The sequence below is a fragment of the Eschrichtius robustus genome, chromosome 11 (assembly GCF_028021215.1).
Source record: "Eschrichtius robustus isolate mEscRob2 chromosome 11, mEscRob2.pri, whole genome shotgun sequence".
Classification (NCBI taxonomy): Eukaryota; Metazoa; Chordata; class Mammalia; order Artiodactyla; family Eschrichtiidae; genus Eschrichtius; species Eschrichtius robustus.
Window position 1 is genome coordinate 33109824 of NC_090834.1, and position 17893 is coordinate 33127716.

Genomic DNA, 17893 nt, shown 5'->3' on the forward strand with positions numbered 1-17893 from the left:
TTAATGATTAGGTGCCAGCCCAAAAATGTGCAGCCCCAAATTCTCAGGCTCTAAGTTAATATGACCCCGAAAATGAAACACTTTATCACCAAAATTCTAAGGTCAAATCACTTGAAATATCAGTATTCAGGAATGCTTAGAATTTCCTGATGGTCATTGTGTGTAATAGAGGAGGAGGAAGGGGGTGAAGAGGAGGAAAGGGAGGGGAATGAAGAGAAGGATTCGTGGTCACAAAATAAGTCTGTCAAAAGCTGCTTCCTATCAGACACAATAATAAGCCTCAAGCAAAGCAGCAGCCATTAAAGCTAAAGTTATTTCATTTCACCAATTCACTTCAACAAATACTAGCTGAGCATTTACTAAGTGAATTTGTGCTAAGTGCTACTGATTCAGCAGCATAGAGAAGCTCAGCCTCTAGAGGAGGAAAGACACAAATAGACCAATGACACTCTGGCAAGTGCTGTGAGGGAGGAACAGGAAGGAGAAGGAGAATTTGAAAAGTCCTGGGCCTCTGTGAGGTCTTCCTGAAGGAGGTGATTCGAGAACGTGTTGATAGAGCAAAGGAGAGATGGGCAGTTGTGACACTAGGGGGTTTCTTTCAGGGCAGAGAGAATAGTCTGAACAAAGGCCTCCAAGTTCTATGATTCAGAGAGTTCTGTTTCAATGTTTGTTGTGCCACATGCTTGAGTACATGCTGATCTTGCCCTATGTCCAAAACATTTACTAATCCATAAAGAAGGAATGAGCTCTGTTTTGGGGTTACTCCCATTTGAGCATGGGGAAAATAAATCTATGCATCTTTTCTCTTATTTTGTCCCTTTCCTGTCCTCTCCTAAGGAAGTTATCTAAACAGATTATAGAAGAAAACAAATTTCTGTATAAGGAGTCTCTGGACTTCTATCGCATACACCTTAAAATCCTTTTCATCTATTTTATGCAACTGTAATATGCATACTTGATCTGCTCCAACACTTCTGAGTGCTGTTTAGGGTTAGAGACTGTGCAATGGCTTCATGTTTCTTTCCTGAGGAACTTGTATTTGTGATAGAACACTTCATTCTGGTACTACTTATCCAAGGATATTTAGGTGCTTATAAATATTTAACAACAAAACTCATAATTCTCTTAATTGTGCCGTACGTCTTTACATATACATCTATTTTTGTGGAATGTAGTGTGTGAGCCTGAGATTCTTAAAGTTCTGTGGAGTCATTTGTTTTGAAGTTGAGTTCATCTGAAGTAACTTGATATCTACCCATATCCAGTGAAATATGTGGCAGAATTTTTTAATTATTAAGTTGTGTTTTTTATCGGTGTAGTAGACATTTGTTGGTTGCCTTTCCTCCGTCCATTTTGCTCACCCCCTTTCATAAGAACACTCATATCTTTATTTTACTATCTCTTAATGTACAATATACTTGATATATAGTTGACTCCTTGTCCCAGTTTAGGAATGGCCATGATAGTTGTAACCCAATGAAGGTGACCTATTCTTGCCACCAGAAGCTCAGACTTAAGTAAATCAATGCATGGCATCCCTCTGGGTAGAAGAATTGTTTCACAAATGGGAATATGACCCAATTTATTCCAATAAAACTTAAGGGAAGTTTTCTGGGGGCTTATTAGAAAGAAAATTCCTTGCTCTTCTGAGAGAGTCAGTAGAGGGGACACCCTCTCTCCTTCTGGTTTATATGTGATGTGAATGTGAATCCTGGAACTACAGCAGCCACTTTGCCATCATGAGAAGAACTGGCCTGAGAATGATGCCAATATACTGAGGAGGGCAGAGCTGAGAGAATCATCATAGAGAAATAGAGCTGGTATCAAACCATGCCTGAGGCCTACATTAAATGTGAGTTTTCACTTTTGTGAACCAGTATATCACCTTTTAAAATTTTTGTTAGTTTTAAAAAACACTTTTGTTTTTTTACTTACAACCAAAGGAAAACATTATTCATAAGAAAAATGCCTCAATTAATTATAGCCATTACAAAGTGGCAGGTTCTGTTTAACCAAATGGCAATACCCTGGTTATATAAGTTCATATGTGTTATTATTTTATTGAATAGTAACAACTTTCTGTGAATGAGGAAGATATTTTTATCTCCACTTTGTAGGCAAGGAAATTGGATTCATGACTGTTTCAAACTAATAGTAAATTTTAGGTTCCCAAGTCACCAACCAAGAATTGGCCTTTTAGAATGAGAAATATTAGAAAAAGTAGGTGTACATGAAGCTGGAGTTTTGGAAAATGTGCAAAGAACTTGGGAGTCTGAGCTTCCTTTTCACCCCACTCCCACTCCATGATTCCTGCAAGAAGTCATACTGTAATTCTTATCTTTGTCTATAAGTGTTTCCTCTCACCCCACTACCCACCCCTACTTCCTTTAAGGTTTTTTTCTTTATCTTTGGTTTTCTGCAGTTTAAATACGATGTTTTTGTTTGGCTGGTTGGTTATTTTCATAGGTATTTATGTTTTGTTTTGTTTTGTTTTTGGTATTTATCCTGAGCTTCCTGGTCTGTGTTGTGTTGTCTGTTATTAATTTTGGAAAATTCCTGGCCATTATTGCCTCAAGTATCTCTCCTGTTCTGTTCTTTGTTTCTCCTAGTATTAAAATTGCATGTTTGGTCCATCTTTTGATATTGTTCCACAGTTCTTAGATGTTCTGTTTTTTTTTCATTCTTTCTTCTCTCTGCATTTCATAGGGGTATTTCTATTGACCTATTTTCAAGTTTACTGATTCTTTCCTCAGCAATGTCAAGTCTACTGATGAGCCCATCAAAGACATTCTTTGCTTCTGTTACTGTGTTTTTGATTCCTAGCATTTCCTTTTGATTCTTTCTTAGAGTTTCCATCTCTCTGCCTATAATATACATCTGTTCTTACATGCTACTTTTTCCATTCGAATCTTTAACATATTAATCATAATTATTTTAAATTCAATATCTTAAATGGTCTGATAATTCTAGCGCCTGTCATATCTAATAATATGATAAATATCTGATAAATCTGGTAATTACAGTCATATCTGCATCTGGTTCTGATGATTGTTTTGTCTTTTCAGACTGCCTTTTCTGACCTTTGGCAACATTTATAATTTTTTGTTGTAAGCCAGACATGCTATTTATGTAATAGGACTGAGGAAAACAGGGCTAGTATGAGAATTTGTGTTAATCTGGTGATAAGTCGGGCTGTGTTTGATATGTGTTGTAGGTGTAGGTATTAAAAGCTTTAAACACTTCTAGTGACCTTGCTTTTGTCTCTTCTCTAGGCTCTCAGGCTTTCTTGTGTACTCCACTCAGAGAAACTCTGTGTCCTGCAGCTCTTTTGGCTTTAATTCACTGTTATTATACTGGAACCAACTTGGTGTGATGGAAAGGTGTGAAGGAGAGGGAGTATTCTATCAACTTTTGAGTAAGTCTCAGCCTGTTAATGGGCCTGTCTCTCTGGGCGGTGGCCTCCAAAGGGTTTATCATCCTTCTCCAGTGGTATAACTCTCTCCCACCCACCTCTCTACTCCCATCCTTGTCTGCAGAGTTTCCAAAATATTTCGTTGAAGCCCTGACTCTTTTGACTGTGTCTCCACAACCCTCCCCCAACTTCCTTCAGCGAGACACAAAAGCTGAAGAGAACTGGAAATATTCCCTCATTGATTAGGTGGGAAATGGAAGAGTTCCAAGCTCACTTCCTTGCCCAGCAATTCCAGGAGCAGAGCAACTCACCACTTTACACATTCTCCAGGTTGCTCAGGTTTCTCTGGGGCTGTGGCCCCAGGTAAAGAGGTATCTGGGAGAGGTGATGCCAGAGTGAGAAGGACATTGATGGAAATTCTGGTTCAGGTAGTGCCCACCCCAAGTTTCTCCCTTCAGGAGATCCTGGTAGTAAGTATTGAAGGTTTAGTAGCTGCTGAGGAGTTATCGGGGCAAGGCTGGGGAATACGCTCATTACACAGACTTTTAATGAAAGCCTTCTACATTTCAGGTCACCAGTGAGGAACCAGAGAGAACCGAGTCCTACTACTTGGATAGGTCCTTGAAGAAGCATTACCTGAAGGAAGCACTGTGTGCACTACTCAGCTAACACTCATTAAGCACTCGCTAGGAAAGTGATGGATTTAGTTATTTACTTAACAGTTGTTCATAAACTGACCTTGGCTATTTGAGCTATTTACTAGCTCTAATCACAAAAAGTTAAAACGCAGTTTGCAACATAGCTGAGCCTGAATATGTTAATTGGGTAAAAATCCATAAACTCTTTTTGTAAATGGTAAACATAAATCCTTACCATGTAAAATTCTTGCACGGAGGGCATGTGGTTTATGGTGAATCTGAGCTGTGTGACTTCTAGTACTTTAATTCAAAATAGTGCCCCAGGTGGAATGCAACTCTTGGGCAATCTTTCACAGTCTGTGAGTCTCTGCTGCAGCCACAAAATGACTGGAGTAGAGTGTGCTGGAAATAGTCATTTTCTAATGAAACTAAATAGTGGTTAATACAAATGTGCTCTCAATTTACATGCTTTTCAGATGTCTGGGATGTCCGGTGTTTCTCTCTGACTGGAGCTTCAGCATATGCCACTGATGTCCTTTAACTGACTCAGTAGTGATGGACGGTCATATGTGTAACCACCAGGTCAGGACAGGTAGGAGAGATTTGGGGTCCTTACCTCTTGGGTGTATATCTGGAAGGTGTGGAAGAATATCACAGTAGGCTGTGAGAAAGGCAGAGAGAATGGCTTCCAAAAAGCAAAAAAATTGATGGTGGTCATGGTTAGAGATAGGGGAGAATGAAATATTGAAAATGTGCTCTACCATTAGCTTCTTTGTGACAGTTAGATAAGTCACAGACCCTCCCTTCCTTCTTTTTTCCTCAACCCACTGCCCTCTCCAGTCTGCCAGGACCTATGGCCTTCATTCTCGCTGAGCGCATGCTGCTCCTTACAACTTTGTCAATTATTGCTACCCCGGTTTAGAGTCCTCTAGTCAGCCCTCTTCCAAGACAATTTAAATTCAGTTTGCAAATAAGATTTCACAAGACACTGCATAGTAGACTTCAATAGAATCAAAACATATTACATTTACTATATAGCAAATTAGCTTTCACATATAAGTTATTGTTTTACTTATGCATTTCATTCTCTCTCTCTCTCTTTTTAGCTTTACAAAGCTACCTGATTTATAACAAGTGGCTGTTGAATAATACAACATCTCATGTTACAGCTCAGTAGAAATTTTTCAGACACATGCCACATGGGTAATACTGAACTATACAATTGTACAGGAGTTCATTAAAGGCAAACTTTCTGAAGCAGTCAGAAAGAAAAACCATGTTTTATGAAATATACATGTAGAGTTCTGGGCTCAAAATCTAGGAGAAAAAAAAATGAGTCTTTGACTTGTAAGAAAATTTTCCAAGGATCTTTAACTCACTGAAGTTTACAACAGCCTCATGCCTAAGAAAAAACAGGTTGGTACCTTATTATGGTTCAAATAAAATGATTTTAGTATCAGAAACTAAAATGTGAGCTACAAAGGAACGCAACAGTACACAACGGAGCTGGTGCTTGCTGTGAGGCCTGCCAAGTTGTCCTCACCACAGCAGACTCAAAAATAAGCTTCACAGAGGAGGGAGTCTCCATTCCTGTGAGGTCCACAGTCAGTCTTCTCTACATGAGCATTCGTGGAGCTTGTGAGCCTGGGAAATGAGAGCCACATGATTTTGGTTGGCTATTTCTCCGTGACTTTGTGCTGTTCTACTTCACTGTTGCTCTAACTCAGCCATAGATGTGATATGTGGCCTCCAGGAAAGGGCAGAAAGTCTGCTTTCTGAGCACTGGCCTTGGATGACTGACTTGTAACCTAGAAAAGAAAGGTGGGTTAGGGAAGGCAGATGGAATGAGAAGTAACAATGCTTCTCCAAGTTCTTTTTTTTATACAGGGGTCTATTAACATGCCAAACAGCAGTGCCACAGCTGTTTCTCTTGGCACTCCCTGTGGCTTACAGCTAAGTGTTGATGAGGAATAGCATGGTGCAGGAAAACAATTCCGTGTGTATGATCCCTTCAGCTTTTGAAAGGTGCTTATCTTCAATCTATTGATGCAAGATATCTCAAAATAACATAACTGGCAGCAGAACAAGGAGGTCTGAATCCCTAAGGAAAAGTTGCTTGGTATGTCTGGGAAGTTGTTATGATATAGAAGGAAAAAGCGCCCACATTCCCCCCACTTTTTTTTTCTTTTAACAAATCTTGAATTCATTTCCTAGCTATGAGACCTTGGGCAAGTCACTTAAACTTCATGAACCTCAGTTTCCAATATGTAAAATGGGAATAAGATTACTTACTTTTCCAGGTTGTTGTAACATTTGATAGATGCTGATAATTATTGTTGCCTTCTTGTACTTGATAACATCAGTACCAAATAATCAGCTCTTGAGGACTCTCTGCATTTTATGTGGGAGTAGCTGTTGATTGTTTTATCAAGTGCTTCTATAGCAGAGCAAGCTAACTGTTTCCCATGGACCTGGAAATACAGCACTGATTATTGTCCTAATGAAAGTTTAACTCTTGCAAGATGAGAGTTACCCGAGTAGATGTTACACATAAATACATCATGAATCCTGGTAATCTTTGTAACTCACTCTCAGTACCCTTCTTTGAAGCTGTATAATCTTCAGACAAGTTTCCAGGTGAACCTCCTGGGATCCATCATCCTCTGGGTACTAGGTATTCTAGAGGTATTTCAGAATGAGCCTTCTCTTGGTTCCCAACCTTGGGAGTTCCCGGGTGAAATCTGAAACTGGCCCCATACACAGAGGGTAAGGAAAGAGGGAGGAAAGAGGAGACCACTCCAGATTGGCAGGGGAAGCTTTAATAAGCACGGAAACTAATACACGAGGCTTGTGTTGGTGGCTACAAGATGAGGAGATTTCCACATCTGCTGCCAAAATCTTACGAGTCTGTACAGAAGCCTTAACTGAGTTCAGCCACACATTTAGTCCAGGTGGTCTCAACTCATTGCTCTCTCAAGGCTGCATCCTTGAAAACAGCTCAGCTGTGAGAAAGACAGGCAGGACATTCCAAAGATGGAGGAGGGATGAATAACCTCTGTTGCCCGGGTCCCTCTAGCCAGTCAAGCCGCAGTCACATCCTCTCCATGACCTCCGCCAACACCCTCCCATCCCACGCAGCCAAACCATTAACTAAAAATAATAGGGAAATAAATAGATCATTGTGAATATTTGTCTTTTAAATGTAACAATAGGAAAAAATATATATTAAAATTACTACCTTTCCTTCTTATCTTCTTTGGTCTAATGTTTATATGCCTCTGTTAGGAAAATTCTAGAAATAATTAAACCCACCTAGCACTGAGCCCTAATGAATGGTGCTCTTGACTACAGGTATAGTATAATAGAATTTTCTGCAGTGATGGACTGTTCTAATATCCGTGCTGTCCCGTTTGGTAGCTACTAGCCATATGTAACTGGTGTCTACTGTATTGGACAGTATGGATCTGGGCTGTAGATAAGGTTTGCCTTAAAGATTGAAAACCTAAAGCAAAGAAAGACTATTGACACTGGGAAAGAATTCATGTATTGCTTCTATTTTTATCTATTAAATTGCTCTGGTCCTCAAGGTTTTACAGACAAAACATGGTTATTATTGATTACAATTGCCACATTTTTGAGCAGTAATATCCTAAGCAGGATCATATCATTTTGCCATTTTTGCAAGATTTGACATCAATACTCATTTGAATTTGACACCAAACTCATTAGAATTAAGTTTCATTTTCACTTTCATATGAGAGTGTTCCCTGTTAGAAGTAAGTCATACTTAAATTCCTGGGTCCAAGAGACTGAATTGGAAAGATAGTTATACATTCTTACCTTTACCCTTTCTCCTTTCCTTATTACACCACAACTGCCACTGTTGTTTCCTAAACCATAACTCACTATCTTAATATTTTCTTAAGCTGACACATATATAGTATTGTACTTATTAGGTCAGGCACCATTTTAGGACAAATGCCTTACCTACCCATCTTCACATTGTAAAAGAGAACATACAAAAATGCACTGAAATTTTTATTGATATGTAAAATGTATTTTTTGCTACAACTGAGGAAACTGGCTATTACGGTGATACCTGTGAGCTGGAGCATTAGATTGAGTATCTCATGCAGTACAGGTGGAGCAAAGTACAACCTGACATGAACAGGATATTAGAGACGTGCCAAAGCATCAGGGTGGCACCAAGGAAAGGTGGTGGGTAATCTGAAGCATACAAGAAAATACAATAGAGCATACTCAGGGTAGTAAATAATTTTACTTAAACAGTTACATGGTTCCCAAGGGTTAATTAATGACTACTGGGTTTACTATGGATGCTTTTGCAAGAGACACTGTTATACTGTTGCAGAGCTGTGATTATTGATGTCACTTATGTTTTATTGGAGTACTTTAATATTTTGACCTCTTGAGCATATCCACTAAAATACAAACATTTACAAATGTGTGTACACAGATATGGAGAAAAAACTAGTGGTTACCAGTGAGGAGAGGGGAGGGGGGGAGGGGCAAAGTAGAGGGAAGGGATTAAGAGACACAGACTACTATGTATCAAATAAATGAACAATAAAGATATGTTGTACAGCACAGGAAAATATAGCCATTATTTTGTAATAGCTTTAAATGGAGTATAATCTAAAAAAATATTGAATCACTATGTTGTACACCCGAAACTAATATAATATATTATAAATGAACTAATATAATCAGCTATACTTCGATTTTTTAAATGTTTGTACAAAAAATGCATGCAAATTCTTACTCTATAGTGTCTGTATTCTCTCCAAAGAGTCATTCTGTGAGCAATTCTTTTTTTTTTTTTTATACAGCAGGTTCTTATTAGTCATCAATTTTATACACATCAGTGTATCTATGTCAATCCCAATCGCCCAATTCATCACACCACCATACCCCCGCCCCCCATGGCTTTCCCCCTTGGTGTCCAAATGTTTGCTCTCTACATCTGTGTCTCAACTTCTGCCCTGCAAACCGGTTCACCTGTGCCATTTTTCTAGGTGCCACATACATGCGTTAATATGTGATAATTGTTTTTCTCTTTCTGACTTACTGCACTCTGTATGACAGTCTCTAGATCGATCCACATCTCAACAAATGACCCAATTTCGTTCTTTTTATGACTGAGTAATATTCCATTGTATATATGTGCCACATCTTCTTTATCTATTCATCTGTCAATGGGCATTTAGGTTGCTTCCATGACCTGGCTATTGTAAACAGTGCTGCAATGACCATTGGGGAGCATGTGTCTTTTTGAATTATGGTTTTCTCTGGGTATATGCCCAGTAGTGGGACTGCTGAGTCATATGGTAATTCTATTTTTAGTTTTTTAAGGAACCTCCATACTATTCTCCATAGTGGCTGTATCAATTTACATTCCCACCAACAGTGCAAGAGGATTCCCTTTTCACCACACCCTCTCCAGCATTTGTTGTTTGTAGATTTTCTGATGATGCTCATTCTAACTGGTGTGAGGTGATACCTCATTGTAGTTTTGATTTGCATTTCTCTAATAATTAGTGATGTTGAGCAGCTTTTCATGTGCTTCTTGGCAATCTATATGTCTTCTTTGGAGAAATGTCTATTTAGGTCTTCTGCCCATTTTTTGATTGGGTTTTTGTTTCTTTAATATTGAGCTGCATGAGCTGTTTATATATTTTGGAGATTAATCCTTTGTCCGTTGATTCATTTGCAAATATCTTCTCCCATTCCGAGGGTTGTCTTTTCATTTTGTTTATGGTTTCCTTTGCTGTGCAAAAGCTTTGAAGTTTCATTAGGTCCCATTTGTTTATTTTTGTTTTTATTCCCATTATTCTAGGAGGTGGATCAAAAAAGATCTTGCTGTGATTTATGTCAAAGAGTGTTCTTCCTATGTTTTCCTCTAAGAGTTTTATAGTGTCCAGTCTTACATTTAGGTCTCTAATCCATTTTGAGTTTATTTTTGTGTATGGTGTTAGGGAGTGTTCTAATTTCATTTACATGTACCTGTCCCAGCACCACTTACTGAAGAGACTGTCTTTTCTCCATTGTATATCCTTGCCTCCTTTGTCATAGATTAGTTGACCATAGGTGTGTGGGTTTATCTCTGGGTTTTCTATCTTGTTCCATTGATCTATGTTTCCGTTTTTGTGCCAGTACCATATTGTCTTGATTACTGTAGCTTTGTAGTATAGTCTGAAATCAGGAAGTCTGATTCCTCCTGCTCTGTTTTTTTCCCTCAAGACTGCTTTGGCTATTCGGGGTCTTTTGTGTCTCCATACAAATTTTAAGATTTTTTGTTCTAGTTCTGTAAAAACTGCCATTGGTAATTTGATAGGGATTGCATTGAATCTGAAGATTGCTTTGGGTAGTATAGTCATTTTCACAATATTGATTCTTCCAATCCAAGAACATGGTATATCTCTCCATCTTTAATTTCTTTCCTCAGTGTCTTATTGTTTTCTGCATACATGTTTTTGGTCTACCTAGGTAGGTATATTCCTAGGTATTTTATTCTTCTTGTTGCAATGGTAGATGGGAGTTTTCCCTTAATTTCTCTTTCAGATTTTTCATCATTAGTGTATAGGAATGCAAGAGATTTCTGTGCATTAATTTCGTATCCTGCAACTTTACCAAATTCATTGATTAGCTCTAGTAGTTTTCTGGTGGCATCTTTAGGATTCTCTATGTATAGTATCATGTCATCTGAAAACAGTGACAGTTTTACTTCTTCTTTTCCAATTTGTATTCCTTTTATTTCTTTTTCTTCTCTGATTGCCATGGCTTGGACTTCCAAAACTGTGTTGAGTAATAGTGGTGAGAGTGGACATCCTTGTCTCATTCCTGATCTTAGAGGAAATGTTTTCAGTTTTTCACCATTGAGAATGATGTCTGCTGTGGGTTTGTCATATATGGCCTTTATTATGTTGAGGTAGGTTCCCTCTATGCCCACTTTCTGGAGGGTTTTTATCATAAATGGGTGTTGAATTTTGTCAAAAGCTTTTTCTGCATCTATTGAGATGATCATATGGTTTTTATTCTTTAATTTGTTAATACGGTGTATCACATTGATTGATTTGCATATATTGAAGAATCCTTGCATCCCTAGGATAAATCCCACTTGTTCACGGTGTATGATCCTTTTAATGTGTTGTTGGAATCTGTTTGCTAGTATTTAGTTGAGGATTTTTGCATCTATATTCATCAGTGATATTGGTCTGTAATTTTCTTTTTTTGTAGTATCTTTTTCTGGTTTTGGTATGAGGGTGATGGTGGCCTCATAGAATGAGTTTGGGAGTTTTCCTTCCTCTGCAATTTTTTGGAATAATTTTAGAAGGATGGGTGTTATCTCTTCTCTAAATGTTTGATAGAATTCACCTGTGAAGCCATCTGGTCCTGGACTTTTATTTGTTGGAAGATATTTAATCTCGGTTTCAATTTCATTACTTGTGATTGGTCTGTTCCTATTTTCTATTTCTTCCTGGCTCAGGCTTGGAAGGTTATATCTTTCTAAGAATTTGTCCATTCCTTCCATGTTGTCCATTTTATTGGCATAGAGTTGCTTGTGGTAGTCTCTCAGGATGCTTTGTATTTCTGCAGTGTCTGTTGTAACTTCTCCTTTTTCATTTCTAATTTTATTGACTTGAGTCCTCTCCCTCTTTTTCTTGATGAATCTGGCTAATGGTTTATCAATTTTGTTTATCTTCTCAAAGAACCACCTTTTAGTTTTATTGATTTTTGCTATTGTTTTCTTTGTTTCTATTTCATTTATTTCTGCTCTGATCTTTATGATTTCTTTCCTTCTGTTAACTTTAGGTTTTGTTTGCTCTTCTTTCTCTAGTTCCTTTAGGTTTAAGCTTAGATTGTGTATTTGAGATTTTCCTTGTTTCTTGAGGTACGCTTGTATAGCTATAAACTTCCCTCTTAGAACTGCTTTTGCTGCCTCCCATAGGTTTTGGATCGTCCTGTTTTCATTGTCATTTGTCCCTAGGTATTTTTTGATTTCCTCTTTGATTTCTTCAGTGATCTCTTGCTTATTTAGTAACGTATTGTTTAGCCTCCATGTGTTTGTGTTTTTCACGTTTTTTTCCCTGTAATTCATTTCTAATCTCATAGCGTTGTGGTCAGCAAAGATGCTTGATATGACTTCAATTTTCTTAAATTTACTAAGGCTTGGTTTGTGACCCAAGATGTGATCTATCCTGGGGAATGTTTCATGTGCACTTGAGAAGAAAATGTAATCTGCTGTTTTTGGATGGAATGTATATAAATATCAATTAAATCTATCTGGTCTATTGTGTCATTTAAAGCTTCTGTTTCCTTATTTATTTTCATTTTGGATGATCTGTCCATTGGTGTAAGTGAGGTGTTATAAAGTCCCCCACTATTATTGTTACTGTCAATTTCCTCTTTTATAGTTGTTAGCAGTTGCCTTATGTATTGAGGTGCTCCTATGTTGGGTGCATATATATTTATAATTGTTATATCTTCTTCTTGGATTGGTCCCTTGATCATTATGTAGTGTCCTTCTTTGTCTCTTGTAACATTCCTTATTTTAACGTCTATTTTATCTGATATGAGTATTGCTACTCCAGCTTTCTTTTGATTACCATTTGCATGGAGTATCTTTTTCTATCCCCTCACTTTCAGTCTGTATGTGTCCCTAGGTCTGAAGTGGGTCTCTTGTAGACAGCATATATATGAGTCTTGTTTTTGTATCCATTCAGCAAGCCTGTGTCTTTTGGTTGGAGCATTTAATCCATTCATGCTTAAGGTAATTATGGATATGTATGTTCCTATGACCATTTTCTTAATTGTTTTGGGTTTGTTTTTGTAGGTCTTTTTCTTCTCTTATGTTTCCCACTTAGAGAAGTTCCTTTAGCACTTGTTGTAGAGCTGGTTTGGTGGTGCTGAATTCTCTTAGCTTTTGCTTGTCTGTAAAGATTTTGATTTCTTCATCGAATCTGAATGAGATCCTTGCTGGGTAGAGTAATCTTGGTTGTAGGTTCTTCCCTTTCATCACTTTAAGTTTATTATGCCTCTCCCTTCTGGCCTGTAGAGTTTCTGCTGAGAAATCAGCTGTTAACCTTTTGGGAGTTCCCTTTGATGTTATTTATTGTTTTTCCCTTGCTGCTTTCAATAATTTTTCTTTGTCTTTAATTTTTGCCGGTTTGATTACTATGTGTCTCAGCATGTTTCTCCTTGGGTTTATCCTGTATGGGACTCACTGCGCTTCCTGAACTTGGGTGGCTATTTCCTTTCCCATGTTAGGGAAGTTTTCGACTATAATCTCTTCAAATATTTTCTCGGGTCCTTTCTCTCTCTCTTCTCCTTCTGGGACCCCTATAATGCGAATGTTGTTACATTTAATGTTGTCCCAGATATCTCTTAGGCTGTCTTCATTTCTTTTCATTCTTTTTTCTTTATTCTGTTCCACAGCAGTGAATTTCGCCATTCTGTCTTCCTGGTCACTTATCCGTTCTTCTGCCTCAGTTATTCTGCTATTGATTCCTTCTAGTGTAGTTTTCATTTCAGTTATTGTATTGTTCATCTCTGTTTGTTTGTTCTTTAATTCTTCTAGGTCTTTGTTAAACATTTCTTGTATCTTCTCGATCTTTGCCTCCATTCTTTTTCTGAGGTCCTGAATCATCTTCACTATCATTATTCTGAATTCTTTTTCTGGAATGTTGCCTATCTCCACTTCATTTAGTTGTTTTTCTGGGGTTTCATCTTGTTCCTTCATCTGGTACACAGTCATCTGCCTTTTCATCTTTTCTATCTTTCTGTGTATGTGGTTTTTGTTCCACAGGCTGCAGGATTGTAGTTCTTCTTGCTTCTGCTGTCTGCCCTCTGGTGGATGAGGCTATCTAAGAGGCTTGTGTAAGTTTCCTGATGGGAGGGACTGGTGGTGGGTAGAGCTGACTGTTGCTCTGGTGGGAAGAGCTCAGTAAAACTTTAATCTACTTGACTGCTGATGGCTGGGGCTGGGTTCCCTCCCTGTTGGTCGTTTGGCCTGAGGCAACCCAACACTGGAGCTTACCTGGGCTATTTGATGGGGCTAATGACAGACTCTGGGAGGGCTCACGCCAAGGAGTACTTCCCAGAACTTCTGCTGCCAGTGTCTTTGTCCCCACAGTGCACCACAGCCACCCGCCACCTCTACAGGAGACCTTCCAACTCTAGCAGGTAGGTCTGGTTCAGTCTCCCCTGGGGTCACTGCTCCTTCCCTTGGGTCCTGATGTGCACACTGCTTTGTGTGTGCCCTCCAAGAGTGGAGTCTCTTGGGTCCTGATGTGCACACTGCTTTGTGTGTGCCCTCCAAGAGTGGAGTCTCTGTTTCCCCCAGTCCTGTCAAAGTCCTGCTATCAAATCCCACTAGGCTTCAAAGTCTGATTCTCTAGGAATTCCTCCTCCCATTGCCAGACCCCCAGGTTGGGAAGCCTGACGTAGGGCTCAGAACCTTCACTCCAGTGGGTGGACTTCTGTGGTATAAGCATTCTCCAGTCTGTGAGTCACCTACCCAGCAGTTATGGGATTTGATTTTACTGTGATTGCTCCCCTCCTACCATCTCATTGTGGCTTCTCCTTTGTCTTTGGATGTGGGGTGTCTTTTTTGATGAGTTAGTGTCTTCCTGTTAACGATTGTCCAGCAGCTAGTTGTGATTCTGGTGTTCTCACAAGAGGGAGTGAGAGCATGTCCTTCTACTCCGCCATCTTGGTTCCTCCCTGTGTGAGCTATTCTTTTCATCATTCCTTCCAAGAAAAAAAAAAAATCCATTCTCAACCACCCCAGATCATTCCTAGAACTGTACTTCTCATTTCTCATCCAAAACAAGTCAGCCAGCAGCTGGGCCAGTACCAGTTTCTCAGTCAATACTGAGTAAAAAGACATATTGGAGGCCCCTTAGTAGAAAGCAAAGGAACTCTGTATTCCCATCATGACTCTTTCCATGGTGTTGCCAAAAGAGTATGAACCAGTGGGGCTGGGAGCACCATTTCTCCATAAAGATACACGGGCCAAAAATCCACAAAGGGAGGATATTACAAATATCACTGTGGGTATTAAGATGACTGTGTGTGTTATCCTGCAAGAAGGAGAGCAAGTGACAAAGGCTGCAGGATAACCATGCCCAGATATACTCCCTCCCAGTGACCTGCTTCCCTAGATAGGAGAGATATCTGTCCTCACAGAACTACACAGAAGGAGTTCGAGGAGTAATTATCAGGCATTGGATTAGGGGTTTTGAAGATAAAAGAGTTGCACCCTCTGTTGGTTTCTCATTTGTCCTAGTTATTAAATTATTGCCTCTTTTTCCTAATGCATCCTAGAATACTCTGTTTTTTTTTTTTGAAGTATAGTTAATTTACAATATTATATTAGTTTCAATTATACAGCATAGTAATTTGATATCTTTATAGATTATACACCATTCAAAGTTTTATAAAATATTGGCTATATTCCCTGTGTTGTACAATATATCCTTGTAGTTTATTTATTTTATACATAGTAGTTTGTATCTCTTAAACCCCTATCCCTATCTTGCTCCTCCTCCCTTCCCTCTCCCCACTGTTAACCATTAATTTGTTCTCTATATCTGTGACACTGTTTCTGTTATATTTATTCCTTTTAAAAAAATTTTTATATTCCACATATAAGTGGTAATACAGAGTATTTGTCTTTCTCTGTCTGACTTATTTCACTCAGCATAATACCCTCTAGGTCTATCCATGTTGTTGCAAATGGCACAATTTCATTCCTTTTTATAGCTGAGTAATATTCTATTGTATATCTATACCACATCTTCTTTATCCATTCATCCATCAATGGACACTTAGGTTGCTTCCATATTTTTGTTATTGCAAAGAATTCTGTTATAAACATTGGGGATTGGGGTGCATGTATCTTTTCAAATTAGTATTTTTGTTTTCTTTGGAGATATACCCAGAAGTGGTATTGCTGGGTCATATGGTAGTTCTAGTTTTAGTTTTTTGAGGAACCTCCATAGTGTTTTCCATAGTGACTACACCAATTTACATTCCCACCATCAGTATACTAATGTTCCCTTTTCTCCACACCCCCTCCAACATTTGTTATTTGTGGTCTTTGTGATGATAGACATTCTGACTGGTGTGAGGTGATATCTCATTGTGGTTTTGATTTGCATTTCTCTGATGATTAGTGATGATGTTGAGCATCTTTTCATGTGCCCCTTGGCCATCTGCATTTCCTCTTTGGAAAAATGTTTATTCAGCTCTTCTATCCATTTTTAATGAGGTTGTTTGGTTTTTTGTTTTGTTTTGTTTTGTTTTTTTTTGATGTTGAGTTGTATGAACTGTTTATATATGTAGGATATTAACCCTTTATAGGTCATATCATTTGCAAATATTTTCTCCTATTCAGTAGATTGTCTTTTCATTTTGTTGATGGTTTCCTTTGCTTTGCAAAAGCTTTTAAGTTTAATTAGGTCCCATTTGTTTATTTTTGCCTTTGTTACTTTTGCCCTAGGAGACTGATCCAAAAATATAATGCTACAATTTATGTCAAAGAGTGTTCTGCCTATTTTTTCTTCTGGGAGTATTATGGTTCCCAGTCTTACATTTAGGTCTTTAATGCATTTTGAGTTTATTTTTATATGTGGTGTGAGAAAATGTTCTAATTTCATTCTTTTACATGTAGTTGTCCAGTTTGAATACTCCAGTTTTGATGCTGGAGCTGAGACTCAGATAACCATGTTTCTGCTTTGCCTGCTGATGCCCTGTTCGACTCTGCCTACAGGGAGTGCTGGAGGGAGACTGCAATGCTGGAGGAGCAGAAGACATGCTGCTTTCAGCTTGCTCCCTGTGGGTTCCTGGGGCCTTCCTGTTACCATTAGAGTCACCTCGGAAATGTTCTCCAGTAGCAGCAGTTCCCAGTAGCAGCTGAATCTGTCTGGGTTTTTCCAAATTTACAGGAACAGCTTCACCAGGCTTCCCCTCTGTCCAGAGAAAAGAGCACCAGATGAGCTGGAGATCTGGAACTCAGGTCCATAGGACCCCTCTTCTAAGTTTTTAAGTCTTAATAATTGCAACCTCTTTGTTCCTTCAGCCCTAGGGGCTGTAGCTTCTTCTTGCAGTTGTCATTTCCATGACACCTAAGTTTGCTTTTTATTCCTTTAGCTACCTATTAACAACATTACATTAGTTACCATTCTTTATATTAAGTTCTCTCTGTTCAAATAACTGTGGTTTCTGTCTCTTGACTGGTATACTTATGAAGTGGTTATTACAATGAACAAATAGAGACACAGGATGTACCAAAAGTTATTGACACATTTTTTGGAGCTACAAACCTGGTGATTCTCCTAAGCCATGCAGTGCCTGTGAGTCACCAGCAGTGGCAGTGCCTGAAGAAGTTCATGGTAAAATGCGGTCAAGTCAAAATGTCTGGCAAAACTTCCCAAGCCACACACTATTTGAGTTGTCTGGTTAGTTGCCTCTCTGCTGGGCAGAGGCTCTATGAGGGCAGTGATAGTGTCTGTCCATTCATGGTTTCATTCTCAGTGCTTGTGTGTATTTGCTTAATAAATGAATGGATGAAAAACACAGTGCAATTTTAGGTGACAGCAACTTTAACAAGTCCAAGGATCTTCGTCAACAATGAAAGTCTGAAAATCAGACTAAAGTGGAAAATAATCTTTTTAAAAATGTAAAGGTGGACCCTCCATAGTCCCTTTTCTATCTCAAAAAATTTTGCTTCTCTGTTTCCAGGCATCTTTGTGGGTCCTTTAGGTCCTTGGTTCTTGTCGCATTATTAATTACCTCAAAACATCATTCAACTGTAGCAGTC